At 47.0% G+C, this 26,863-nt stretch overlaps 1 long non-coding RNA gene across 1 annotated transcript in view; it reads left to right on the top strand.

Moving 5' to 3' along the window:
- Positions 1 to 3,349: 3,349 nt before the first annotated feature.
- Positions 3,350 to 26,863, top strand: part of LOC145361097 (uncharacterized) — a 76,442-nt gene continuing 52,928 nt past the window's right edge. The window contains exon 1 of the long non-coding RNA XR_013889801.1: positions 3,350 to 3,424. This is a non-coding gene — a long non-coding RNA (uncharacterized LOC145361097). The remainder of the gene's footprint in view (positions 3,425 to 26,863) is intronic.

The raw sequence follows: 26,863 nt of genomic DNA, 5'->3' as shown, positions 1-26,863 counted from the left end.
GATATGAAGGTTAGGTGGATTGGCCATGCTAAATTGTCCCTTACTGTCCCAAGATGTGAAGGTTAGATGGATTGGCCATGCTAAATTGTCTCTTAGTGTCCCAAAATGTGCAGATTAGGTGGATTGGCCAAGCTAAATTGATCCTTAGTGTTGCAAAATGTGTAGGTTAGGGGGATTAGTGGGGTAAATATGTGGGGTTACGGTGAAGGGGGCCCAGATGAGATGCTCTGTCGAAGAGTCGGTGCAGATGGTGGGCCGAATGGCCTCCTTCTGCACTGTAGGGATTGTATAATTCTATGAAGCCAGCTAGGGACGAAGAGGATAGGATCATCATTGATTGTGATGCCTTTCCTGGCCAAACAGCCCTGAAAGGCACGGGCAAGATGCTTGTTTGCGGCATTGAGTCAGGGCCTTGGATCAACGCGAGGGATATTGGGAAAAGTACAAATAAAGGAATGTGCCCTCACTGTGTGAGTGATGTTTCTCTACCCATGTGTAAATTACATGAGAAAAGATTGTATCATGGGTCAAATTAGGCAGCATTTCCACAGACTGACAGGAGTTTACAGTCCTGTGGAAAGTAAGGGAGGACTTTTTCCTTTGTCAGAAGTGGACTAATGTAATCCCAGGTCTGAGACGCAAACAGGGCCCCCACTGGGCGTGAAGTAGATTTACTTTCCCCAAAAATAAACTTTATTCACAAAATTTGTACCAGTACTTTGAAATTTTTCAACTTAAAAAAATGACAGAAAGCTCCATAAATTTCAACTCATCTCCACATGGAGTTCCTGTCACTCGGTCCAGTTTATCCTCTGGCTCTGATGGGAATAGAGGTGGAGGAGTGGACTGGAACAATGGCTCTCAGGATAGACCACTTAGGACAGACAAGAGGAGAAAGGTCTTCACTCAGAGGGTGGTGAACCTGTGGAATCCTCCACCACACATGGCTGTGGAGGTCAGCTCACTTAAGAAGGGAATAGGTAGATTTAACCAGAGGCAAATGGAATCCCTACAATGCAGAAAGAGGTCATCCAGCCCACTGAGTCTGCACTGACTCTCTCACAGTGCATCCCACTCAGGTCCTTCCTCCCTCCACCTTACCCCCATAGCCCCGTACATTTCCCATGGCCAATCCACCCCATCCGCACATCTTTGGACACTAAGGGGCAATTTAGCATGGCCAATCCACCTAACCTGTGCCTCTTTGGACACTAAGGAGCAATTTAGCATGGGCAATCCACCTAACCTGTGCCTCTTTGGACACTAAGGAGCAATTTAGCATGGCCAATCCACCTAACCTGCACATTTTTGGACTGTGGGAGAAAATCAGGGCATCCAGAGGAAACCTCCACAGACATGGGGGAGAATGTGCAAACACCACACAGACACCAGAGGCTGGAATCGAACCCAGATCCCTGGTGAAGAATGTTACAGTCATAACTAGAAAGTAGAGAAAGATCAACTTAATGCGAGGTAGGTCCTTTCAAAACTCTGACAGCAGCAGGGAAGAAGCTGTTCTTGAGTCGGTTGGTACGTGACCTCAGACTTCTGCATCCTTTTCCCAACAGAAGAAGATGGAAGAGAGAATGTCCGGGGTGCGTGGGGTCCTTAATTATGCTGGATGCTTTTCCCGAGGCAGCGGGAAGTGTAGACAGAGTCAATGGATGGGAGGCTGGTTTGCGTGATGGATTGGGCTACATTCACGACCTTTTGTAGTTCCTTGCGATCTTGGGCAGAGCAGGAGCCCATACCAAGCTGTTATACTACCAGAAAGAATGTTTACTATAGTGCATCTGTAGACGTTGGTGAGAGTCGCAGTGAAATTTCCTTCTGAGAAAGTAGAGGCATTGGTGGACTTTCTTAACTAGAGTGCCTCTATATAATTCTCTTGATTGTGGCAAGCGTACATTCCCTGTCAGGCAAACAGCCTGAGAGGATGACTGAACATCTATTAAGACCATAAGACATAGGAGCGGAAATAGGCCACTCGGCCCATCGCATCTGCTCCACCATTCAATCATGGCTGATATTTTTCTCATCCCCATTCTCCTGCCTTTTCCCCATAACCCCTGATCCCCTTATTAATCAAGAACCTATCTATCCCTGTCTTAAAGACACTCAATGACCTAGGGACTCTCCTTCCTGTGAAGAGTAAATTGTTCCTAGAGACCATTTCCCCCAGTACTAACTTTTAAACTTTATTCACTTTGGGAGAAGGAATGGAGGCATAGACTATTTTCTAAATGGGGAAATGCTTCGGAAATCAGAAACATAAAAGGTCTTGGGAGTTCTTGTTCAAGATTCTCTCAAGATTAACGTGCAGGTTCACTCTGCGGTTAGGAAGGCAAATGCAATGTTAGCATTCATGTCGAGAGGGCTAGAACACAAGAGCAGGGATGTACTTCTGAGGCTGTATAAGGCTCTGGTCAGATCCTATTTGGAATATTGTGAGCAGTTTTGGGCCCCGTATCGAAGGAAGGTCTTGGAAAGGATCCAGAGGAGGTTCACAAGAATGATTCCTGGAATGAAGAGCTTGTCATATGAGGAATGGGTCTGTATTCACTGGATTTAGGAGGATGAGGGGGGATCTTATTGAAACTTACAGGATACTGCGAGGTCTGGATAGAGTGGACGTGGAGAGGATGTTTCCACTAGTTGGAAAAATTAGAACCAGAGGGCACAACCTCAGGCTAAAGGGACGATCCTTTAAAACAGAGATAAAAAAACAAAGAAAATTACAGCACAGGAACAGGCCCGTCGGCCCTCCAAGCCTGCACTGACCATGCTGCCAGACTTAATGATGAGGAATTTCTTCAGTCAGAGAGTGGGGAATGTGTGGGACTCCTTGCCGCAGAAGGCTGTGGGGGCCAGGTCACTGAGTGTCTTTAAGACAGAGATAGATAGGTTCTTGATTAATAAGGGGATCAGGGGTTATGGGGAAAAGGCAGGAGAATGGGGATGAGAAAAATATCAACCATGATTGAATGGCAGAGCAGATGGGCCAAGTGGCCTAATTCTGCTCCCTTTTTCCCTCCTCTGTCAGTCCTAGTTTCGTTCTCCTTATCCCCCGTAACGTCTATTCATTGGTGTCACAAGTCAGGCTTACATTAACACTGCAGTGAAGTTACTGTGAAATTCCCCAGATTCATTCTATTTACCTATCATTAGAAGTGTGTGTGTGTGTGTGTGTGCAATTTGAGAGTTAGGAGTTCGACTTATACACCGGATAATACAGTAGTTTGTACTGTAGCACACCCACGCATGTGTCTGATCTGCCCTATTGCAAACAGTGGGAGGTGACTCGCGTTTTAAAAGGGAAGCTCTCTTAAGATTAGCAGAAGTTCGAATCTGGCTATATAAGGCTTACTTGTCCTGCAGTGTGGAGGTGGCTGCTGTGTGTGTCAGGAATGCGAGCACCGCAGGGGTAAGCAGTTTGTTTCCGAACTGTTTGTGATACATATATAAAAAATTATTGTATCTAAGTGGAGTTTACAGCAGTCAGCTCTGCAAAGGGGAGAGAGCCTTGGGTTTGTGTTGGACAGAAGTTTGCGTGCAAGCTAGAAGTTCCAGTAGCAAGTTAAATACTGGTCTTGTGCGGGCGTGAGAGTGGGGCAGAGACTGCTGGACGTGGGCATCTCGATGGGGTGGTACTGCCCACCAGTGGAAACTTCGACCTCCCCCCCCCTACTCTCCCCTTCAGCCTTTTTCAATGGGAGGGGGAGAGTAAAAATGTGCAGTTGGGTGGGGGGGGGGGGTGGGGGGGACAGGACTTCCTACGATCTGAAGTGACAAAGGGGGTAGTATCTCTCTCCAATCGAATGAAAAAATATGGATAGAGAGCGAAACTAGGAGGTGACAGAGAAGGAAAAGGGGGTTTGAATGTTAGCATTGGAGTAAACAGTCTCTAAGAACAATTTGCTCTTCATAGGAAGGAGACTACCTGGTTTATTTTTGAAATTGTCCCTTTCTGGACCCAGTCTGGCTTTTCAGGGACTTTATTTTTATATATAAGGCGTCCTGAAGTGTGTATTTGAATTTGGGTTGTGGGAACTGGTCAATTTCCTCGCAGTCATCCGGATGGAAATTGACAGTGTCAGCAAGACTCTCTGGGCTTTGTAACCAACAGACCCACCAAGCTGCAGTTCGGGGGGAGGTAAATTCTTCCTCATTGCCCTCATTAGTTAGTGTCTGGGTTCACCCAGCACTAACTAATCCCCAGTAAATCCGAGCTCACGAACTCCCTCCCACTGGGTTCTGTCTTGCTGCCTGCTGCTGTCTCCTTGTTAACCAAATCCCAGCCGAATTTCTCGAATTCCTCCCTTTTCTCCGTTTGATCCCTTGATCTTGATGTTCAGGAGTTTCTTCAGTGAGTGGGTGAATTGGAACCCACCTGTCTCTCTCCCTCTCTCTCTCTGTCTTTATGTCTGCCAGTCTCTCTCTCTCTTTCACCCCCCTCTGCCAGTCTCTCTCTCTCTCTTTCACCCCTTCTGCCAGTCTCTCTCTCTCTTTCCCTCTCTCTCTGCCAGTTTCTCTCTCTATCCCACAACTTTCTCTCTCATTCACCTTCCCTGCCAGCCTCTCTCTCTTTCCCACCCTCTCTCTCTGCCAGTTTCTGTATCTCTATCCCACATGTCTGTCAGTCTCTCTCTCTCCCACCCTCTCTGTCTGTCTTTTTCTCTCTCTCTCTCTCCCCCTGCCTGTGTGTGTGTCTCTCTCTCACCCTGCCTGCCTGTCTCCCTCTCCCACCCTATCTGCCTGTCTCTCTCTCTCTCCCACCCTGTCTGCCTGTCTCGCTCTCTCTCCCACCCTGTCTGCCTGACCACCCCCCCTCACTCTGTCTGCCTCTCTCTCACCATGTCTGCCTCTCCCTCTCACACACCCTGTCTGCCTACCTCCACCTCTCTCTCACTCTGTCTGTCTTTTTCTCTCTCTCTCCCACTCTGTCTATCTGTCTCTCTCCCACGCTCCCTGTCTTTCTTTCTCTCTCTCTCTCTCTCTCTCTATTTCTCCCTCCCTCTCTCTCCCACCCACTTTGTCTGGTTTTCTCTCTCTCTTTCTCTGGAGCTGATTTACCCTCAGTTTTTTTGCTGCTATATTAGGACATTGCCAGGAGCTGCTTGAGAGAAGATTTCGCCTCCTTCGGACTTTGATCTGTTATTTTCTGACCAGCTCCAGAGCAGAAAATCCCCAAGGAAAACTAACCACCCCCCTCCCTCCCCATCCACCCCCTCCTCCCTCCCCCACCTCCCCCCCCCCCCACCCCCCCCTCCCCCTCCTAGAAGGCCAGTTTTGGACCTGGGCATCCTTGGAGGTTTATTGTTGAAAATTCCAATGACTTTCCCAAAAGGGGGATTGGCCGTGTTTGGTGTCAGTCGCATTCCAGGCTGCAGTGCGCATTCCTCAGTCTGCCCTTCAGCCCGCTGCTGTGATACTAGCCAGCTGCCCCCCTCCCTCCCCCGCCTCCCCTTGGCGGGCGGTGTCCCAGATAACAATGATGGTCGCGCTATTCCAAAGGAACGAACGTGCCTTGCGCCTTCCTCTGGGCTTCCCGAGAGACATGGCGAATGTCTTGGTGGGAGATGTGGGGGAGGGAGGAAGGACTTTTGCCTCTCCGGGGTTTTGGGGGGCGGGGCGGGGGGGGTGCAGTGAGAGTTTTTTTGGGGTTGTCTCCCTCCCAGGCATCGGGTGCACCGTTGAATATATTCAAGGCTGAGTGAGGTGATCGACAAAGGCAGTAGAGAGTTAAGGGGGGAGAGGGTAGAGGAGGGAGGGGGGGTGTTAATGGGCAGGGAAATAGGATTGGGGCCACTATCAAGTGAGTGACCTTATGGGAACGGCAGAGCAGGTTCGATGGGCCGATTGGCCCACTCTTGCGCCCAAGTTGTGCGTTCCAAATCAGACTTAAGTAGAGTTTTAAATGTCTCTGTCTGTCTGTCTGGGTTGTAACGTCACCCTCCTCTGATAAGGATTGGAACGCTGTCCCCTGCTCTGCAGAATAAAGGAGTGGCTTCGAAGAGCTGACCTTTTTGGGCAGAGTTCTGTCTGCCCTTGAGAAAACATTCGAGGCAAGTTTTAAACGGGATTTCGGGAGGTTTGATTTGATTGATTATTGTATTGGGAAAAGTTTTGTTTCTTGTGCGCTGTACGGGCAAAACATACCGTTCATAGAGTAGGTAGGGGAGAAGGATCGGAGAGGGTGCAGAATATAGTGTTACAGTTTGATTTATTATTGTCACATGTACTAGGAAAAGTTTTGTTTCTTGTGCACTATACAGACAAAACATACTGTTCATAGAGTACGTAGGGGAGAAGGATCGGAGAGGGTGCAGAATATAGTGTTACAGTTTGATTCATTATTGTCACATGTATTAGTATACAGTGAAAAGTATTGTTTCTTGCGTGCTATACAGACAAAGCATACTGTACATAGAGTACATAGGGGAGAAGGATAGGAGAGGGTGCAGAATATAGTGTCTGATTTGATTTATTATTGTCACGTGTAATAGTGAAAAGTATTGTTTCTTGCCTGCTATACAGACAAAGCATACCGTTCATAGAGAAGGAAAGGAGGGATTGCGCAATGTAGTGTTAGAGTCATAGCTAGGGTGTGTAGAGAAAAATCAGCTTAGTGTAAGATACATCCGTTCAAAAGTCTGACAGCAGCAGGGAAGAAGCTGCTCTTGAGTCGGTTGGTACGTGACCTTAGACTTCTGTGTCTTTTTCCCGACAGAAGAAGGTGGAAGAGAAAATGTCTGGGATGTGTGGGGTCCGTAATAATGCTGGCTGCTTTTCCAAGGCAGCGGGAAGTGTAGACAGAATCAGTGGATGGGAGGCTGGTTTGCATGGTGGACTGGGCTATCTTCACAACCTTTTGTAGTTTCTTGCGATCTTGGGCAGAGCAGGAGCCCATACCGAGCTGTGATACAACCAGAAAGAATGCTTTCTATGGTGCATCTGTAAAAGTTGGTGAGAGTCACAGCTGACATGCCAAATTTCCTTAGCCTCCTGAGAAAGTAGAGGTGTTGGTGGGATTTCTTAACTATAATGTTGGGGTGGAGGGACCAGGGCAGGTTGTTGGTGATCTGGACACCTAAAACCTTGAAGCTCTCGACCATTTCTGCTTTATCCCCATTGATGGAGACAGGCGTGTGGAGGGTGAGAGGATATTGACAGGACAAGGGCTACTACAGTGTGAGAGACCAAATGGTCACCTTCTGAGCTGTAAAGCTTCCATTGTTTTATGGATCCAACCCATCCCAGATTGCACTCACCAAACTGCGGCAGAAGTTAGGCAACTTAAAGCCACTGAGTGCCTGATTTCCTCATCAGCTGGGACAGGTGGGAGCAACCCCAGGGCCTGGCTCAGTGCTACTTAAGAAACAAATCAAGAATGGTCCACTGTCGCTGTGGAAACTCGGGAAGAGTCTGGGGAATACGGGCTGGTCTCGGCGGATATTATCACCATTCCTGCACCATCAGAATGGCACTATGTAGTCACAGCCTGCTTCACAGGCCAAGTGTGAGTTACAAAGCAGGGAAAAAGGGCAGAGAGAGAGAAAAAAAGGGAAGCAGTTGTTCTGCAGGCAAAGGGGGAGGGAGAGAAGCTGTTTTTAAGCGGGAAAAGGGAAGAGCGAGAGAGAAGCAATTATTCAGCAGGGAGAGAGAGAGAGAGGGAAAGTTATTAAGTCGGAAAAGTAGGGGGGAGAGAGAGAGAGAAGCCATTTTTAAGTGGAAAAGAAGGAGAGAGAAGCATTATTAAGGAATAAGAGAGAAGCAATTATTGACGAGAGAGAGAGAAGCAGTTATTGAGGACAGAGACAGAGAGAGAAGCAGTTACTGTGAGCGATAAAAAGAGCGGAAACAATAAGACTTGTTAAATGGAAGGGTAAGATTCTGAGAAAGAGAAGGGAGGATGGGGACAAAGAAATTTAAAAAGTATCGGAGATTCAAATAAGGGAGAGAGCCAGAGAAAGAGAGGGAAGTGAATGAGTAAATTAAGAAAGAGGAGAAAGATTTGGAGAGTCGGGGAAAAGTCTGAGGTCGCGTACCAACTGACCCAAGAACAGCTTCTGCCCTGCTGCTGTCAGACTTTTGAATGGACCCACCTCACACTACGTTGATCTTTCTCCACACCCTAGCTATGATTGTAATACTACATTCTGCACCCTCTCCTTTATGTACTCTATGAATGGTATGCTTTGTATAGCGTGCGAGAAGCAATATTTTTTGCTGTGTACTAATACACATGACAACAATAAATCAAATCTAACAAAGAGAGTTTTAACATGGGTGGAGATGGGTGTTTTTCATAAGTAGGAGCTGAGGGATGAAAGGATAAGGTGAGAAAGAAAACAGATGCAAAATTAAAGAGAATTTCTTAAGTTAAATATAGCAGAAATTCTGCTGATGTAAAGTTTTAAGTTCATTTATTAGTGTCACAAGTAAGGCTTACATTAACACTACAATGAAGTTACTGTGAGAATCCCCTACTCGCCACACTCCGGCGCCTGTTCGGGTACACTGAGGGAGAATTTTAGCAATGACCCTAACCAGCTGTGGGGGGAAACCGGAGCACCCGGAGGAAACCCACGCGGACACAGGGAGAACGTGCAGACTCCACAAACACACTGATCCAAGTCAGGGATCGAACTCGGGTCCCTGGCGCTGTGAGGCAGCAGTGCTAACCACTGTGCCACCCACTAACATAAGTGCTGATCTTAGCATCCAACCAGATTTAAAACCATCTTTTAAGTCCTGGCACACGAACAAGAGTCTGTGGGAGCTATAAGCACGACGTAATGTCACTGGTGTGTTTTATACTCCATTTCTGAGCTACAGCCAGCAAAGATTAATGCTACTGAGCTTCCTCCATCCATCGAGCTTCCACAGAAATTCCGATGTCAAATAATTTGTAAATGTCTTTCAATTTACTAATTTATTTGTCTTTTGATTCTTGGGGGGAGGAATGCAGTTACAGTCGGGATAGACCCACTCCAGGACTCCCTTGTTAGGGTCGTGTTGTGTGTCGGGGTGTGTGTGTGTGTGTGTGTCGCTGGGTTAATGATGAATGCTCCTCCCTCTTCTATCTCTCCATCTCTCCAGCCAGCTCTCAGACAGTAGTGCCCGGGCTCAGACCCACTTGACAGGTCCGAGTGCGAGGGCAGGGACACACAAACTGTTACCCGACCCTCCATTCCCACCCCCCAACCAAAAAATAGAAAAACAGCAGTCTTGTAATCTATTTGTAAAGGGGTGACATGAATTAACTGATCTCCACAATCCTCTGCAGTAAATTTACAGGAAAGGTACAATGTTGTTTGCAACGAGGTAGCTCATAAAACTCATAGAAGTCTGGGGTACTGAAGAAGGCCATTCGGCCCAGGCCCTGTGCTAGCCAGAAAATGAACTATCCAATGTAATCCCACTCGGTAACAGCATCAAATATTTTTAATTGCAATGCGGTTATAAGAAAGTTTATTTATTAGGGTCACAAGTAGGCTTACATTAACACTGCAATGAAGTTACTCTGAAAATCCCCTAGTCTGAAATTATTGGTTATGATTTAGGGTATAGTTAGTGTCAGTACACCCACAGTGGTTAGTACAGCTGCCTCAGGTCCCGGGTTCGATTCCAGCCTTGGTTGACTGTCTGTCTGTGTGGAGTTTGCATGTTCTCCCCATGGGATTCCTCTGGGTTCTCCGGTTTCCTCCCATGTTCCAAATATGTTCATGTTAGGCGGATTGGTCACGCTAAATTGCCCCTTTAGCTTCCCAAGATAAATGAAGTTTATTTATTAGTCACAAGGAAAGCTTACACTAACACTGCAATGAAGTTCTGTGAAATTCCCCTTGTCGCCACCACACTCTGGTGCCTGTTTGGATCAATGCACCCTAACCAACACATGTTTCAGAGTGTGGGAGGAAACCGGAGAACCTGGAGGAAACCCACGCAGACACGGGGAGAATGTGCAAACTCCGCACACAGTGACCCAAGGCGGGAGTTGAACCCTCGTCCCTGGCACTGTGCCATAGGTTAGGTGGATTGGCCTCGTTAAGTTGTCCCTTAAGTGTCCAAAGATGTATGGGTCAGGTGAATTGGCCATGGTAAATATGTGGGGTTACGGGGACAGGGTGGGGCGGTGGGCCTGGATATGATGCTCTGTCAGTGAGTCAGTGCAACCTTGATGGGCGAAATGGCCTCCTTGTTTGAGCTTCTATTTTTATCCGTGAATATACGAGTTTGTAATATTTAGAATATGGAATAAAGGCAACACTGCAAAAAACCATAAATCCTGGAATGGAATTAGGCCCAAACTCAAATATTAAAATTTGACTAAATTGAAAGAACAAATTGTGGTGAAACAGGACTTTTGCAAATTACGATTTTAAGATAATGATTTATGGAGGGGTGGGGGGGAGAGCAGAGATGGTAAATGATTCATGCATGAGGTTGTGTTTAAGGTTAATTGGTTAATCTTAGATTTTAATCGTTGAAACAGAATGTAGTGAGGGCGGCCACAGTGATTAGCACTGCTGCCTCACAGCGTCAGGGACCTGGGTTCGATTCCCGGCTCGGGTCACTGTCTGTGTGGAGTTTGCACGTTCTCCCCGTGTCTGCTTGGGTTTCCTCCCACCAGGTGAGGTGGATTGGCCGTGCCAAATTGCCCCTTTAGTGTCGGGCGGGTTGGCAGGGTAAATATATGGAGTTACAGGGATAGGGCCTGGGTGGGACAGTCGTCAGTGCAGACTTGATGGGCTGAATTCTGCACTGTAGGGACTCTATAATTCTAGTGTGGTCTCAAGACAGGGAAACAGGAGCCAGCGACATAATTCAGAATTAGTCTGTTTGAACGTTTTTAGGAAGCTGGGGACAACATTACGACGCAAGGGATCACGAGATTTCAAGGAGAGATTGTTACATAAATATCTCCCTTTGCAAAGGCTGCGACTAAAATTGTACTTTTGCTTTGGCCTCGTGGTCGGTTGGCTTGCGTGTGGGCGAATTCTGTCGCTGAGTAATCCTCTTGTTTATAAAGCCTACGGAGAAGTAAGACCTTTTGCTTTATCTATCCGTGTTCCCTTCACCCCTTTTGCTCTCTGATCGCGATGACTTATTTCTTTCTTGCCAAGTCTGTCGGAGTGTGATTCACCAATGCGCGCAAGTGTCAGAACAATCCCAAAAGTGGGCCAGCGAATCGGCCTCGATCGCCTGCCCTCCTGAGGGCAGTTTCCTCCGGCCTCGTGTAATGTCTCACGACCCTCTCGAGGTCCCGGCAGAGAACTCCATGTGTTTTCTTTTTGCCTGCCAGGGAACGTTAAGAGGTTCAAGGCGGTTTGCAACGCTGGCAGAAGGGTGTAGGAGAGAAGGCTGGCTTTGGTAGGAAGGGTGTGATGTCCTTGGGTTTGAACGCAAAAACCTGGTTAATTTTTGGATTGGCACTGCTAATTTTTTAAAAATTGACAACTGAAATCTGGTTTAATTTTTGGATTGATGTTGTTAATTTTATAAAAATCCAAAAATTAAGCCAGATTTCTGTTGTGGATTTTTAAAGAATTAACAATCTCAATCCAAAAATTAAGACAGATTTCTGTTGTGGATTTTTTTAAAAATTAACAATCTCAATCCAAAAATTAAGCCTGATTTCTGTTGTGGATTTTTTAAAAAATTAACAATCTCAATCCAAAAATTAAGCCTGATTTCTGTTGTGCATTTTTTAAAAAATTAACAATCTCAATCCAAAAATTAAGCCTGATTTCTGTTGTGGATTTTTTAAAAAATTAACAATCTCAATCCAAAAATTAAGCCTGATTTCTGTTGTGCATTTTTAAAAAAATTAACAATCTCAATCCAAAAATTAAGCCTGATTTCTGTTGTGGATTTTTAAAAAAATTAACAATCTCAATCCAAAAATTAAGCCTGATTTCTGTTGTGGATTTTTAAAAAAATTAGCAATCTCAATCCAAAAATTAAGCCTGATTTCTGTTGTGCATTTTTTAAAAAATTAACAATCTCAATCCAAAAATTAAGCCTGATTTCTGTTGTGGATTTTTTAAAAAATTAGCAATCTCAATCCAAAAATTAAGCCTGATTTCTGTTGTGGATTTTTAAAAAAATTAGCAATCTCAATCCAAAAATTAAGCCTGATTTCTGTTGTGGATTTTTAAAGAATTAACAATCTCAATCCAAAAATTAAGACAGATTTCTGTTGTGGATTTTAAAAAAATGAACAATCTCAATCCAAAAATTAAGACAGATTTCTGTTGGATTGAAATCGTTCATTTTTAAAAACCCGCAACAGAAATCTGGTTTAGTTTTTGGATTAATGTTGTTAATTTTAAAACAATCGCCAACCAAGGAAAGTTGAGAATAGTGGGCAACCTTTTTCGAATTTCACCCTCGACGCTTGTAAAAAGGTAACACCTGTCGAGTTTCTAAATGGTGGCCTAAGCAGTGAGGACATCCCTACCTATGGGAGGCTGGAGGTGATAACTGGAGTCCTATGGCTCTTGCACTGCTCTCAAATTGTGTGGGGTTTAGTATCGCTGCATTGGGAACCTTACCTTTGTGATGAGAAAGCTTGACTCTTCCAGGAGTATTGATGCTCCCATATTCCACCCGCACCCGCCCCCCCCCCCCCCAATATTTGCATAACCTGCAGTGTTTGACTTGTGACAAATAAAAATGATTGCCATTTTGAGAATCTGTATTCCCAGGTCACTGAGCCCATCGAGTCAGCAGCACCCAGGTCCCATCCCTGTAACCCCATGCATTTACCCTACTTAGTCTCCCAGGACACTAAGGGGCAATTTAGCACGGCCAATCCCACCTAACCCGCACATCTGGGAGGACTTTGGGAGGAAACCGGGGCACCTGGAGGAAACCCACGCAGACACGAGGAGAATGTGCAAACTCCACACAGACAGTGACCCAAGCCGGGAATCGAGCCCAGGTCACTGGCGCTGTGAGGCAGTCGTGCCAACCACTTTGCCACTGTGCTGCCTGCCCCACAGAAGGCATTCAGTGAATTTGTCAGTTCCCTTATTTAGTTGTTACGTGGTATTTACAGCACAAGAGCAGGCCATTCGGCCCAGCTCTATCAGTGCTGGTTCCACAGTGACCTCTCCTGTCCTACACCATCTCGCTCTGTCACCCCTTAGAATATTATTTTTCCCGCGTTTATCGAAGTTTCTCTTGAGTGCATAGGTTATGCACCCTAATGATCTTTTATAGCAGCAGGTTTCATGCTCTAACCACCCCAGGCTCTTCTGAATTCCTTCCTTATTGATTTGATTTATTATTAACTCAGGCCACCATTGGACCTGGGTTTGTAAAATCCTACTAACTGTCCTAGCTGGAGACAACTCACACTTTTTTAACCTGTGATTAACCCTCTCTCCACTTGCACTGTCCGTAGCTGTAAAGACTTGATTACCTGTAAAGTCTCGCATTCCAACCATTATCTTGCAATTGTGATTATATACGCCGTGTGAACCCCATTCCCCATTCACCTAACGAAGGGGCAGTGCTCCAAAAGCTTGTAATTCCAAATAAACCTGCTGGACTTTAACCTGGGTGCTGTGACTGTGCCCACCCCAGTCCAACGCCAGGATGTCCTCATCATGATTTATCATTGTCACATGTATCGGGCTACAGTGAAAAGTATTGTTTCTTGCGTGCTATACAGAGAAAGCATACTGTACATAGAGTACTTAGGGGAGAAGGAAAGGAGAGGGTGCAGCATGTAGTGTTACAATCGTAACTAGGATGTACAGAAAGATCAGCTAGATCCATTCAAAAGTCTGACAGCAGCAGGGAAGAAGCTGTTCTTGAGTCGGCTGGTACGTGACCTCAGACTTTTGTATCTTTTTCCTGACGGAAGAAGGTGGAAGAGAGAGTGTCTAGGGTGTGCGGGGTCCTTAATTATTGCTGAGGCAGTGTAACAGAGTCAATGGATGGGAGACCAGTTTGCGAGATGGACTGGGCTACATTCACAACCCTTTAGTTTTTTGTTGAGAACAGGAGCCCACACCAAGCTGTGATACAACCAGGAAGAATGCTCTCTATAGTGCAACTGTCTTATTGGATTTATTAGTCACCGTTCCATATTTATTCAGCACTATTTTATACCTACAGCTCCTAGTTTTGGATTCCCCCCAACAGATGTTTTCTGCATAAAGCCTTTGGAACATAGTTTTACTCCCCAGAAGCAAGTTATTCAGCCCGTGCGACAAGTCTCTTCACATCCCTCCTATCAACATAATCTTTTTCCGTCCCTTACCTAGTTTCCCTTGATTGCACCTATACCATTCCCCGCAATTCTTTGTGGGTGGCACGGTGGTTAGCACTGCTGTCTCACAGTGCTGGGGACTCCAGGTTCGATTCCAGCCTCTGGTGATCGTCTGTGCGGAGTCTGCACATTCTCCCTGTGTCTGCGTGGGTTTCCTCAGGCTGCTCCAGTTTCTTCCCACAGTCTGAAAGACGTGCCGGTTAGATGTGTTGGCCATGCTAAATCCTCCCTCAGTGTACCCGAACAGACGCCGGAACGTGGCGACTAGGAGATTTTCACAGTAACTTTTTTAAAAGTTTATTCATTAGTCACAAATAAGGTTTACATTAACACTGCAATGAAGTTACTGTGAAATTCCCCTAGTCGCCACACTCCGGCGCCTGTTCGAGTCAATGCACCCTAACCAGTGCATCAGAATGTGGGAGAAACTGGAGGAAACCCACGCAGACATGGGGAGAACATGCAAACTCCACTCAGACAGTGACCCAAGCTCAGAATCAAACCTGGGTCCCTGGTGCTGTGAGACAGCAGTGCTAACCACTGTGCCACCGCACCGTCTGTACCTTGGCTGTGGGCAAGGTGTTCTCCTAGCTGTTTCCTGCCAGTGGGAGATGGCATGTTGTTTGCTAGCCGCAGGATTCTGTGGTCCCACCGCTGTTAATGGTGGGTGGCACAGTGGTTAGCACTGCTGCCTCACAGTGCCAGGGACCCGGGTTCGATTCCCGGCTTGGGTCACTGTCTGTGTGGAGTTTGCACATTCTCCCCGTGTCTGCGTGGGTTTCCTCCAGTTTCTCTGGTTTCCTCCCACAGTCCGAAAGACGTGCTGGTTAGGTGCATTGGCCATGCTAAATGGCAACGAGGAGATTTTCACAGTAACTTCATTGCAATGTCATTGTAAGCCGACTTGTTTAATTAATAGATTAACTTTAATTCCCAGTGAGGTCACCCCATGCCGGTGGGAAACTCGCAGGTGGCTGGAGGGGGGGAGGTGTACGCTGCTGGCGGGACTGGAGAATCCCGCCCGTGTGAACGGCCGGAGGATTCCAGCCTATACTTTAAACATCATTCGTCGGTGGGGCTGTATCTCATGAGAATTCCGGAGATTTACAAACACCAAAAAGGGGATTCCTGCGTCAGGTTGTAAGAAATAAGGGCAGAATTAGGCCAAACTTTTATTTATCAGTGCCACAAGTAGGCTTACATTAACACTGCAACGAAGTGAAAATCTCCCAGTCACCGGTGCCCGTTTGGCTACAGTGAGGGAGAATTTAGCACGGTCAATGCGCCTAACCAGCACGTCTTTGGACACTAAGGGACAATTTAGCTTGGCCAATCCACCTAACCTGCACATCTCTGCCTTCCTTAGTTGGTGAATGTAAGTAGCCAATGTCCCTCCTTGCAGCTGGAAACTGTCACAGCCCCTCTGGAGGACCCAGGGTCCTGTGGCATCCCAGCCAGGATTAAACTGCGTGTGGCGATTGGCCCTTTAAAAGGACCACCTGCCCCTCTCCTCCAAGGGTCAGGCCTGGACGAAACCGTCTAAATAAAAAAGCGCTTCACTAAATGGACCCGTTGTGGTATTGTCCTTGCCCTTATAGACAACTGTGTCATAAACAAAGGACAATGAACTTCGATATCCCTGGGGAAGGTATCAAGTTACGCTTACTCTTTAAACAATCCAGACCGAACTCCATAGTTCCTATTATAAAGATAGGGATCTACAGATGCAATTGCAGGCAGTGGGAAGATGATTTATCAGAATGCGCTCTCTTCCCTCGCCCATCCCTGCCCCTCCCCAGGCTGATGGTGCAGTCACTCCATGTGAGTCTCAGTTAGGTATGGATCTGTATGTTATGTTCTGAGTTTCAAACTACGTTGGACCAGTTACTATAGATAAAGTCGCCATAGTCCCAGATCACCATATGCTACTCTCTCCTTTGAGCTGGGGGGGAGAACTGACCAGCGGTGATTTAACCTGAGGGTCACCGTATCTCAGGTGAGGGGCATGGTTGAGAAGGCGGGGCCTTCGTATGTAACCTTGTACAGGAAGTGACATAAATACTGTGGCCACAAGATTGGGTCAGTGCCTGGGAATCCTGCAGTGAGTAACTCCCCTCCTGACTCCCCCAAAGCTTGTCCACCATCTATCTACAAGGCACAAGTTAGGAGTGTGACAGAATGTTGGAGTTTGCACATTCTCCTCGTGTCTGCGTGGGTTTCCTCCGGGTGCTGTGGTTTCCTCCCACAGTCCAAAGATGTGCGGGTTAGGTTAACTGGCCATGCTTAAATTGCCCCTTAGTGTCCTGAGGTGTATAGGTTAGAGGGATTATTGGGTGTAATGTGTAGAGATATGGGGGTAGGGCCTGCGTGGGATTGTGGTTGGTGCAGACTCGATGGGCCGAATGGCCTCTTTCTGTATATAGGGTTTCTGTGAACCTTCTATGATTTCTATGAATACTTCCCACTCGCCTGGATGAGTGCAGCTCCCAATAACATTCAAGAACCTCAACACCATCCAGGACAAAGCAGCTCATTTGATTGCTACCCCCTTTCCGCAAACGTTCAAACCCTCCATCACCAACGCACGATGGCAGCCGTGTGTACCATCCACCAGCAGGAACTCACCAAGACCCCTTCAACTGCACCTTCCAACCTGCCACTTCTACTATCTCAGAGGACAAGGGCAGCAGACAGAACCACCTGGGAGGTTCCCCTCCGAGTCACTCGCCATCCTGGTTTGGAACTGCCGCTGGGTTAAAATCCTGGAACGGCATCCCTAACAGCACTGCGGGTGTACCTACACAACAGGTGATTCAAGATGATGGCTGACCACCCCCTTCTCCAGGGCAATCAATGTTAGCCTTGCCGGTGTCTACTCAAATTCCGTAAAGGAATAAAATCCCGCAGTAACACAGCACTCCGCCGGTACACGAGAAATAGAAGCAGGAGGAGGCCTCAAGCCTGCCCCGCCATCCAGTGATCTATGCCAGCCTCAACTCCATCTCTGGCCCGTTCCCCATAACCCTCTACTCGTCAATCTATCAAAGATTTATCCACTCCCACTTGTAATGATCCAGCCTCCTTCCCCCTTTGGGGGCAGAGAGTTCCGGAGATTCACCACCCACTCCGAGAAGAAATATCTCAGTTTTAAATGACCATCCCTTTATCTTGTAGCTGTGTCCCCTCGTTTGAGACTCCCCCACCAGTGAAAACACCTCACCGTCTACCCTTGGCAAGGCGGCAGAAGATGTTTCGCACAGTTTGCGCTCTCTGCCACCGGGGTTGGGGGGAAGGAGGTCACCGTCAGCTGGACCGGAAGATCGTGCCAGTGGGAACGGCTGGAGAAATGGCCCAACTGACTTCCCTCTGGAGTAGACAATTCCAAAGGTTCGCATCCCGCTAGAAATCCTTCCTCAGTTCAGCCCCGGAGAGTTCTACTCAGGATTAAAAAAAAATCAGCTTCGCCCAGAATCCACCCTGTTAATCTATTGAAAAAGTTGTAATGTTTTGAACAAGAACGTCTCGTCAAAAGCCCCAGAGAACGGAAGCCCCATTCACGCTCAATCCCTCCAATCGACTCTCTCAACTTGTGACATCGGACGCCTCGAGCCACTCTGCGGGGAGAGAAAAAAATGCCCGGGCCAACATTCATCCCTCGACCAACATCGGCAGAAGCAGCTCAACTGTCTGGGCACCTCACTGATTTGGTTTATTATTGTCACACGTATTAGTGTACGGTGAAAAGTATTGTTTCCTGCGCGCTACACAGACAAAGCATACCGTTCATAGAGAAGGAAGGGGAGAGAGTGCGGAATGTAGTGTTACAGCCTGAATTGGAGCATTGTTAGAGAGTTTAAAAGAGTTGGAATGAAGTTCTAGAAGCATAGAACGAGAGTGAAAGATAGAGTTAGAAGGTACAGCTTGCAAGAAATCGCTTTGCTCTGGTGCCATCTTGGGAAGCTGCCCTAGCTGGGAGTGAGCACAGTTACAGTAACCAAGCGCGTATGGAGAGGTTTGAGGCCCTTCCAAGGGAGATACCAGGACATTACACAAACTGAGGAATTTCCTGTAAAAACCCAAAGTAGATACAAAGCATCTCCAAAACCGATTCTAAAACTCTGACATATTTCCTCAGCTGGGAAAGGAAGCTCACCGTCCCTTTCCACATCTGGCTCAAAACATTCCTGATTTATTCTGCGTGTGCTTTTTTTTAAAGAAGTTTATTTATTAGTGTCGCGAGTAGGCTTACATTAACACTGCAATGAAGTTGCACAGCGGTTAGCGCTGCTGCCTCTCAGGGACCTGGGTTCGATTCCAGCCGAGGGTCACTTGTCTGCGTGGTGTCTGCACATCCTCCCCATATCTGCGTGGGTTTCTTCCGGGCGCTCCGGTTTCCTCCCACAATCCGAAAGACGTGCTGGTTAGGGTGCGTTGGCCCGTGCTAAATTCTCCCTCAGTGTACCCGAACAGGCGCCTGAGTGTGGCGACTAGGGGATTTTCACAGTGACTTCATTGCAGTGTTAATGTTGATGGGGCAGCACAGTGGTTAGCATTGCTGCTTCACAGTGCCAGGGACCCGTGTTCAATTCTGACCTCGGGTCACTGTCTGTGTGGAGTTTGCACATTCTCCCCATATCTGCGTGGGTTTCTTCTGGGCGCTCCGGTTTCCTCCCACAGTCCTAAGACGTGCTGGTTAGGGTGCATTGGCCAATCTAAATTCTCCCTCAGTGTACCCGAACAGGAGTGTGGCGACTAGGAGATTTCATTGCAGTGTTAACCTAAGCCTTACTTGTGACACTAATGAATAAACTTAAGGTAGTGATGACAAATAGTCAAATGCTTTACATGTCATGGGATAATGTCAGGCATGTTTTGAAGTTTAGTTTGTCGTGGTTACTCTGTTTGGCAAACTGCTTTGAAATTAAAATGAGGGTTTCAGAATGTCAGACTGAACAAAGGATTAGTGTGAACTCCTGGCACTGAGCAGAATTATTTCTGCTAATTACCCATTAGCGCAAGATTATCCCCCTTCATTTGACATTCATCTATATAGGGAGATTTAACCAAAGTCTCATTGCAGTCGGCACTGACTTACAACTAGATTGGCCCTTCGAGTTAAACACTTAACAATGGATAGCAAAAACCTCGTTAATGGCCTTTGGAACATAGTGGAGCAAAGGAAATAACTTACTGCGATTAAAATGGAATGAGCAAATATTGTCAAAGCTTTGTGATGTCTGAGCTGTTCTAAGTCCAAAGATGCGTGGGTTAGATTGATTGGCCATGCTAAAAATTGCCCCTTAGTGTCCTGAGATGCTTGGTTAGAGGGATTGGTGGGTAAATATGTAGGGATATGGGAGTAGGGCCTGGGTGGGATTGTGGTCAGTACAGACTTGATGGGCCGAATGGCCTCTTTCTGGGATTCTATGATTCTACGACTTAGCAACTGTGATTGGACTTCTTCCTGGAGGAACCATAGAATCCTTACAGTGTAGAAGGAGGCCATTTGGCCCATTAAGTCAGCACCACCTCATTATCGAGGCTTTCTTGGAGGGCTGAAGGGCCTGTTTCCTGTGCTGTACTGTACTTCTTGCCCCACAACCCCACATATTTACCCTGCTAATCATCCTAACCTGCAAATCTTTGAACACCAAGGGGCAATTTACCATGGTCAATCTATCTAACCCACACATCTTAGGATACGAAGGGGCAATTTAGCATGGCTAATCTCCTTAACCTGCACATTCTTGTGTCACTAAGGGACAATTTAGCATGGCCAATCCATCTAACCCACATATCTTTGGGTGTGAGAGGAAACCAGAGTACCCGGAGGAAACCCATGCAGACTCGGGGAAGAAGTGCAAACTCCACAAAGACTGTCACCTGAGGCTGGAATCGAACCTGTGTCCCTGGCGCTGTGAGGCAGCAGTGCTAACCACTGTGCCAAGGTTTCATCAGAACTTTTGAACTTCCTGACTTTTTAACCTCTGAGGGGTTATGGGTGTCGTTGGCAAGACCAGCATTTGGTGCCCATCCCTAACTGCCCTTGAACTGAGCATCTTGCCATTCTGGAGGGCAGTTAAGAGTCAACCACATCAAGAGATGCATATAGGCCAGATCAGGTAAGGACAGCTGATTTCCTTCCTAAAAGGGCATTGGCAGATAGATGAGGTTTTCTGTACCAGTTAACAATGGCTTTATTAGCTTTCAATTCTATATTTTAGAATTGAATTTAAATTCCATCGGCTGCCATGGTGGGATTTGAACCCCTGTTCCCCATTAATCTAGGCCTCTGTAATTCTAATCCAGTGATATTTTACCACTACGCCCGGCTTTCAACTTTTCGCTTCAAAAAACATTACCTTCTCCTGGGAAAAGAACTCCCGACCCACCCCCCCCCGAACACACACAGACGGAAATTTTACCTGTAGACTGTTTTGCTCCTTTTGCGGTTGACTTGTAGGCAGGCCCGTGAAGCAAAGCGGCCATCTTCTGGCAAGCAGAGTTGACATCAGTGGGCGGCAAGAATCAGCCTGCCCTCGGCACATTCTGTTCACCCATTCCGAGGATGATGTGTCCCGACAGGTCAACAAGGCAGAAAGAAATCAAGCACAGTCGCAAACAGAGGGGAGCTTGAACAGGTTAGGCCAACGCCCGTCAAAATTTGAGGAGAATGAGAGATGATCTCATTGAACCCTATCAAGAGCCTGAGGGGACCGTGCCGCGTAGGTGCTGTGGGGGTGTCTCCTTCCCCACCCCCCTGAGGAATTTGATTTATTGGACAGCGCGGTGGCTAGCACTGCTGCCTCACAGCGCCAGGGACCTGAGTTCGATTCCTGGCTTGGGTCACTGTCTGTGTAGAGTTTGGATGTTCTCCCCCGTGTCTGTGTAGGTTTCCTCCGGGTGCTCAGGTTTCCTCCCACAGATGTGCGGGTTAGGTGGACTGGCCATGCTAAATTACTCCTTAATATCCAAGATGTACAGGTTAGATGAATTGGCCATGCTAAATTGCCCCTTAGTGTCCCAGGGCGTGAATGTTAGAGGGATTAGAAGGGTAAATATGTGGGATTTCAGGGATGGGGTCTAGTGGGATTGTTGTTGGTGCAGACTTGATGGGCCGAATGGCCTCCTTCTGCACCGTGGGGGTTGTATGATTCAATGATTTCTATGATTATTGTCACATGTCTGGAATACAGTGAAAGTATTGTTTCTTGCGCTACACAGACAAAGTTCACTTGAGTACATAGAGGAGAAAGATAGGAGACGGTACAGAATATTGTGCTGCAGCTTAATTTGATTTATTATTGCCACGTGTATTGGGTTACAACAAAAAGTACTGTTTCTTGCGCACTATACAGACAAAGCATACTGTTCATAGAGTACATAGAGGAGAAGGATTGGAGAAGGTGCAGAATGTAGTGTTACAGTCATAGCTAGGATGTAGAGAAAGATCAACTTAATGCGAGGTAGGTCCATTCAAAAGTCTGACAACAGCAAGGGAAGAAGCTGTTCTTGAGTCGGTTGGTACATGACCTCAACCTGGAGACTGGAGTTAACAAAATGTTTGGACTGTGTTTTGATTTGACTTATTATTGTCACATCTGTTTGTGTACGGTGAAAAGTAATATTTCTTGTGCGCTAGATAAAGCATACCATTCATAGAGAAGGGACAGAGATGGTGCAGAATGTAATATTACAGCTCGGGTGTAGAGAAAGATCAACTTAATATGAGGTAGATCCACTCAAAGGTCTGACAGCAGCAGGGAAGAAGCTCTTCTTGAGTCAATTGGTACGTGACCCCAGACTTTTGTATCTTTTTCCCGCCAGAAGAAGGTGGAAGAGAGACACAAAGGGACAATTTAGCATGGCCAATCCACCTAACCTGCACATCTTTGGACTGTGGGAGGAAACCAGGTCACCTGGAGAAACCCCACACAGACATGGAGGGGGGGAGAATGGATTGTGGGATCTTGCTGTGCGCAACTCAACTGCTGCCTTTCCTACATTAGAGCAACGACAGTGGCTCAAAAGCCAGTTGCTAACCACCAGGCCAATCACTGACATTGTGACGGGCAATAAGGACATTCTTTCAATCACCCAGAGCGACAGCTGTGAGTTGTTATCTGTGTGTGCGAGAGAATGGCTTAGATTAAGACCGTGTGGATTGGGCCAACATTCTGCCCTGCCGTTCAGCGCCAGTTTACTGCCCTCTGCTTTTTCGGAGCCAGAACAGCGTGAGGGCTGGATCCATGTCCTGGTGAGGTCTAAGGCGCATGGCCCAAGACCTGTTCAAAGGATCTCCCTGCCCCGGTGCCACAGTGAGAAGTGGTTTACCAAAAGGGAGAACGCAATATAAATAACTGTATTTACAATCGCTCCTTCTGACTGGAACGAGAGAGTTTAAAGTACCTTAGCACCAAGTAAATAGTCAGGATCCGTGGCGATTTGTCACAAGAACTTTTGTCATGCAGTGTGAGGAGATGGCCAGCATTAGAACAATTCATGCTAACATGGGCGGCATGGTTAGCACTGGTGCTTCACAGCTCCAGGGACCCGGGTTCGATTCCCGGCTCGGGTCACTGTCTGTGTGGAGTTTGCACATTCTCCCCGTGTCTGTGTGGGTTTCCTCCGGGTGCTCCGGTTTCCTCCCAGAGTCCAAACTTGTGCGGGTTAGGTTGATTGGCCATGCTAAAATTGCCTCTTAGTGTCCTGGGATGTGTAGGTTAGAGGGATTAGCAGGTAAATATATAGGGATATTGGGATATCACATCTGACTGTGAAAGAGTTGGACAAAGATGTGCAGGTTAGGCGGATTGGCCATGCTAAATTGCCCCTTAGTGTCCAAAGATGTACAGGTTAGGTGGATTGGCCATGCTAAATTGCCCCTTAGTGTCCAAAGATGTGCAGGTTAGGTGGATTGGCCATGCTAAATTGCCCGTTAGTGTCCAAAGATGTACAGGTTAGGCGGATTGGCCATGCTAAATTGCCCCTTAGTGTCCAAAGGTGTGCAGGTTAGGTGGATTGGCCATGCTAAATTGCCCGTTAGTGTCCAAAGATGTACAGGTTAGGCGGATTGGCCATGCTAAATTGCCCCTTAGTGTCCAAAGGTGTGCAGGTTAGGTGGATTGGCCATGCTAAATTGCCCCTTAGTGTCCAAAGGTGTGCAGGTTAGATGGATTGGCTATTCTAAATTGCCCTTAATATCCTAAAGTGTGCAGGTTAGGTTAACCTTAACCCTAAGTTTCTAAATTGGTATCGGGGGGATTAGCAGTATAAATAGTGGGGTTATGGAGATAGGTGGGATTGTTGGGCTCGATGGGCCGAATGGCCTCCTTCTGCACCGTAGGGATTGCATGATTGTTCCCCCAATGGGAGTTGAGTTAGTTTTCTCTTTTTTCCTCCTCGAGCAACTTCCCGTTGGAAAAATCCAGGAGTGTGAGCGAGCCAGCTGCTTTTGGTGCACTTGCTCCCATTTCCTTTCCAGCGAGTTTGTTTTTTATCTTTATTTGTACGCTTTTAGAAAAAGTCTGCAGACGAAGCGAGCGTCCCGCCAACTTGTCACCAAATTTCCACTCAGCGTCTCCAACAAAAGCCTCTGGCTGGTCCTCAAGCGGCTGGAAACGTGGCTGGTATATAGTCTGCTTCTCTACTATCGGGGAGAGTGCAGTACTTTGCCAGATGTTGCATAGCTGATGAAAAGCCTTTTGCCAATGATTAGAGATAGAGCGAGAGAGAGAGTGTTTCCCTCTTACACTTCATATCGCCCTCGAATAATCTCTAACCCGAGGCCAGATTATCACGTCTGCGCAGTGCGTTACGGCTACCCTTTCTGGCTTGGTGTGGATGTTCAAAACTTACGGCTCACTTAGTAGGCCACTCGGCCCTTCAATTGGGGCTTGGTCAGTCTTGCCGGCTGTTCGAATGTTGACCTCTGGGAGTCTTTTTACCAAATGGTGCATTTGCGTGGCGCCTTTTGCCGCTGTGGGAATTGCTTCATGGTCAACGAACTAATTCTGCCCTAGCCTCATCTTTTATATCTGAAAGAAAGAGAGAGAAGCCACCACCAGCCTGTGCACAGCAAGCTCCCACAAGCCTAAGACTTGACCAGATACACTTCTGCTTGAGTCGGGGCAGGGAATCGGGCTTTGTTTAAGTTTATTCATTAGTGTCACAAGTAGGCTTGGTAACCCCATTTCCACCATCGCAACAGAGGCTAGACTTTATTCGCTCATTGGAAGGCTTTTTTTTGAGATGTTCAGAGATCTGCAAACAGTGCTATTAAAATGGGAAATCCTCCTTCAGGCTATAAGACATAGGGGCAGAATTAGGCCAGTCTTTTAAAGTTTATTTATCAGTGTCACAAGTAAGCTTACATTAACACTGCAATGAAGTTACTGTGAAAATCCCCTAGTCCCCACACTCCCGTTCGGGAACACTGAGGGAGAATTTAGCACGGCCAATGCACCCTAACCAGCACGTCTTTTGAACACTGTGGGAGGAAACCGGAGCACCCGGAGGAAACCCACACAGACACGGGGAGAATGTGCAGACCCCACAAGGACAGTGACCCACACTGGGACTCGAACCCGTGCCCTTGGTGCCGTGAGGCAGCCGTGCTAACCACTGTGCCTCTCGGGCGTCCAGATTTCTGACAAGGCTGCCCTTCCCGGGATTGGCTCTTGATCCGGATTTCCGCCCAGCAACTGCTGCGGGAGGCGGGTGTGAGAGACACCCCAGCCTCCAAAGCGTGCCACGGCTAAATAGCACATGGTCTTGACGTGGCGTGGACCTCGAGCATCTGTGGCAACATATCTCTTGAGTCAGTACGGTGTCAAGGAAGGAGTCTATCTTTGAAATGAACAACAGTTGCAAAGGATGGCAGGGGATCCTGACTGTCTGAAGCTTATGTGTACAAGGCATTGAGACACAGGCATACGCCACACAGGACCAAACAGAAATTATCTATGTGTCCTGTTGGACAAGACTCAAGGCATGAGCCAGAGCGCCAACTAGGGTTGAATGGTGAGTTTCCCCAATGCTCGCTCCACACGCCCAGATATTGAGACATCAGAGTGGGTACGAGAAGGGATTGATCCAATATCTTCTGCTCACCGCCTATGGTTTGCTTTCATCATTTTAACTTTACTCAAAAGGCTGGGTGAACTTTGGAACTCGCTCCTGCAAATTGATGCTCGAATCAATTGTTAATTGGAAAACGGAGATTGTTTCTGTCTTTTTCCATGTCCGCCAAAGCTCTCTGGACGGAGGCCAGTCAACAGAGATAGGCCTCAGATCAGCCACTGTCTCACTGAGTGAGTGGCGGACAGAATTGAGGGACAGAATGGCCTCCTCCTGCTCCCCAGACATCGCTCCCATTTCAAATATCTGCCCGGCCAACGGAAGTTGATCTTGAAATATTTAAAAGATGACTTATCAAGTCTGATTACAAACAGCACTGTCTGAGAGGATTCCAGAACATTCCCCTGACAAGCGGCACCACAGAGATTGCAGTTTGAGAGACGGGGGTGGTAGGAGGCCAGAAAGAGAACAGCAATTTATTTTCACCACATGAAACTGAGTTATAGAATCCCTACAGTGCAGAAGGAGGCCATTCGGCCCATCGAGTCTGCACTGACCATAATCCCAATCAGGCCCTATCCCCATAACCCCAAGCACTTACCCTAGCTAGTTTCCCTGACACTAAGGGGCACAGCCAATCCACCTAACCTGTATATCTTTGGACACTAAGGGGCAATTTAGCATGGCCAATCCACCTAACTAGCACATCTTTGGATACTAAGGGGCAATTTAGCATGGCCAATCCACCTAACCTGTATATCTTTGAACACTAAGGGGCAATTTAGCATGGCCAATCCACCTAACCTGTATATCTTTGAACACTAAGGGGCAATTTAGCATGGCTAATCCACCTAACCTGTATATCTTTGAACACTAAGGGGCAATTTAGCATGGCCAATCCACCTAACCTACACATCTTTGGAGTGTGGGAGGAAACTGGAGCAGCCGGAAGAAACCAACGCAGACACAGGGAGAATGTTCAGGCTCCCCACAGACAGTGACCTGAGGTTGGAATTGAACCCGGGTCCCTGGTGCTGTGAGGCAGCAGTGCTAACCATTGTGCCACCCCAACGGGTTGGTCATGGTGCCTTGTAAAGAGAAATATCTACCCAATAATTGTGTCACATCACAGATGCCAGTATTAAGAAGCTTGGCATTTTGAAAGAAATCTTAACCCATCTCCTCCCTAAGTTACCACAAGACCAGATTAAGTGACGAGATACAATTGTACAAGATGACAAGATGGTTTTACAAAGAACATTAAGATTTACCAGGGGTACATTGGCTATGTTACCAAACTGGTGATCCAGAGGTCTAAACTATTTCTGGAGATCAAATTCCATTGAGTTCTGAATTTTCACAGTAACTTCATTGCAGTGTTAATATAAGCCTATCTGTGACACTAATAAATAAACATAAACCTTTAAACTTTAAAAAAAATTTAAAATCTGATCTGATTTATTATTGTTTCTTATGCGCAAGAACAGACAAAGCATA

The sequence above is a fragment of the Carcharhinus amblyrhynchos genome, chromosome 33, assembly GCF_965287045.1.
Source record: "Carcharhinus amblyrhynchos chromosome 33, sCarAmb.v2.hapA, whole genome shotgun sequence".
Lineage (NCBI taxonomy): Eukaryota > Metazoa > Chordata > Chondrichthyes > Carcharhiniformes > Carcharhinidae > Carcharhinus > Carcharhinus amblyrhynchos.
The sequence above is the reverse complement of the archived record's forward strand: the minus strand, read 5'-3'. Positions and strand labels throughout refer to the sequence as shown.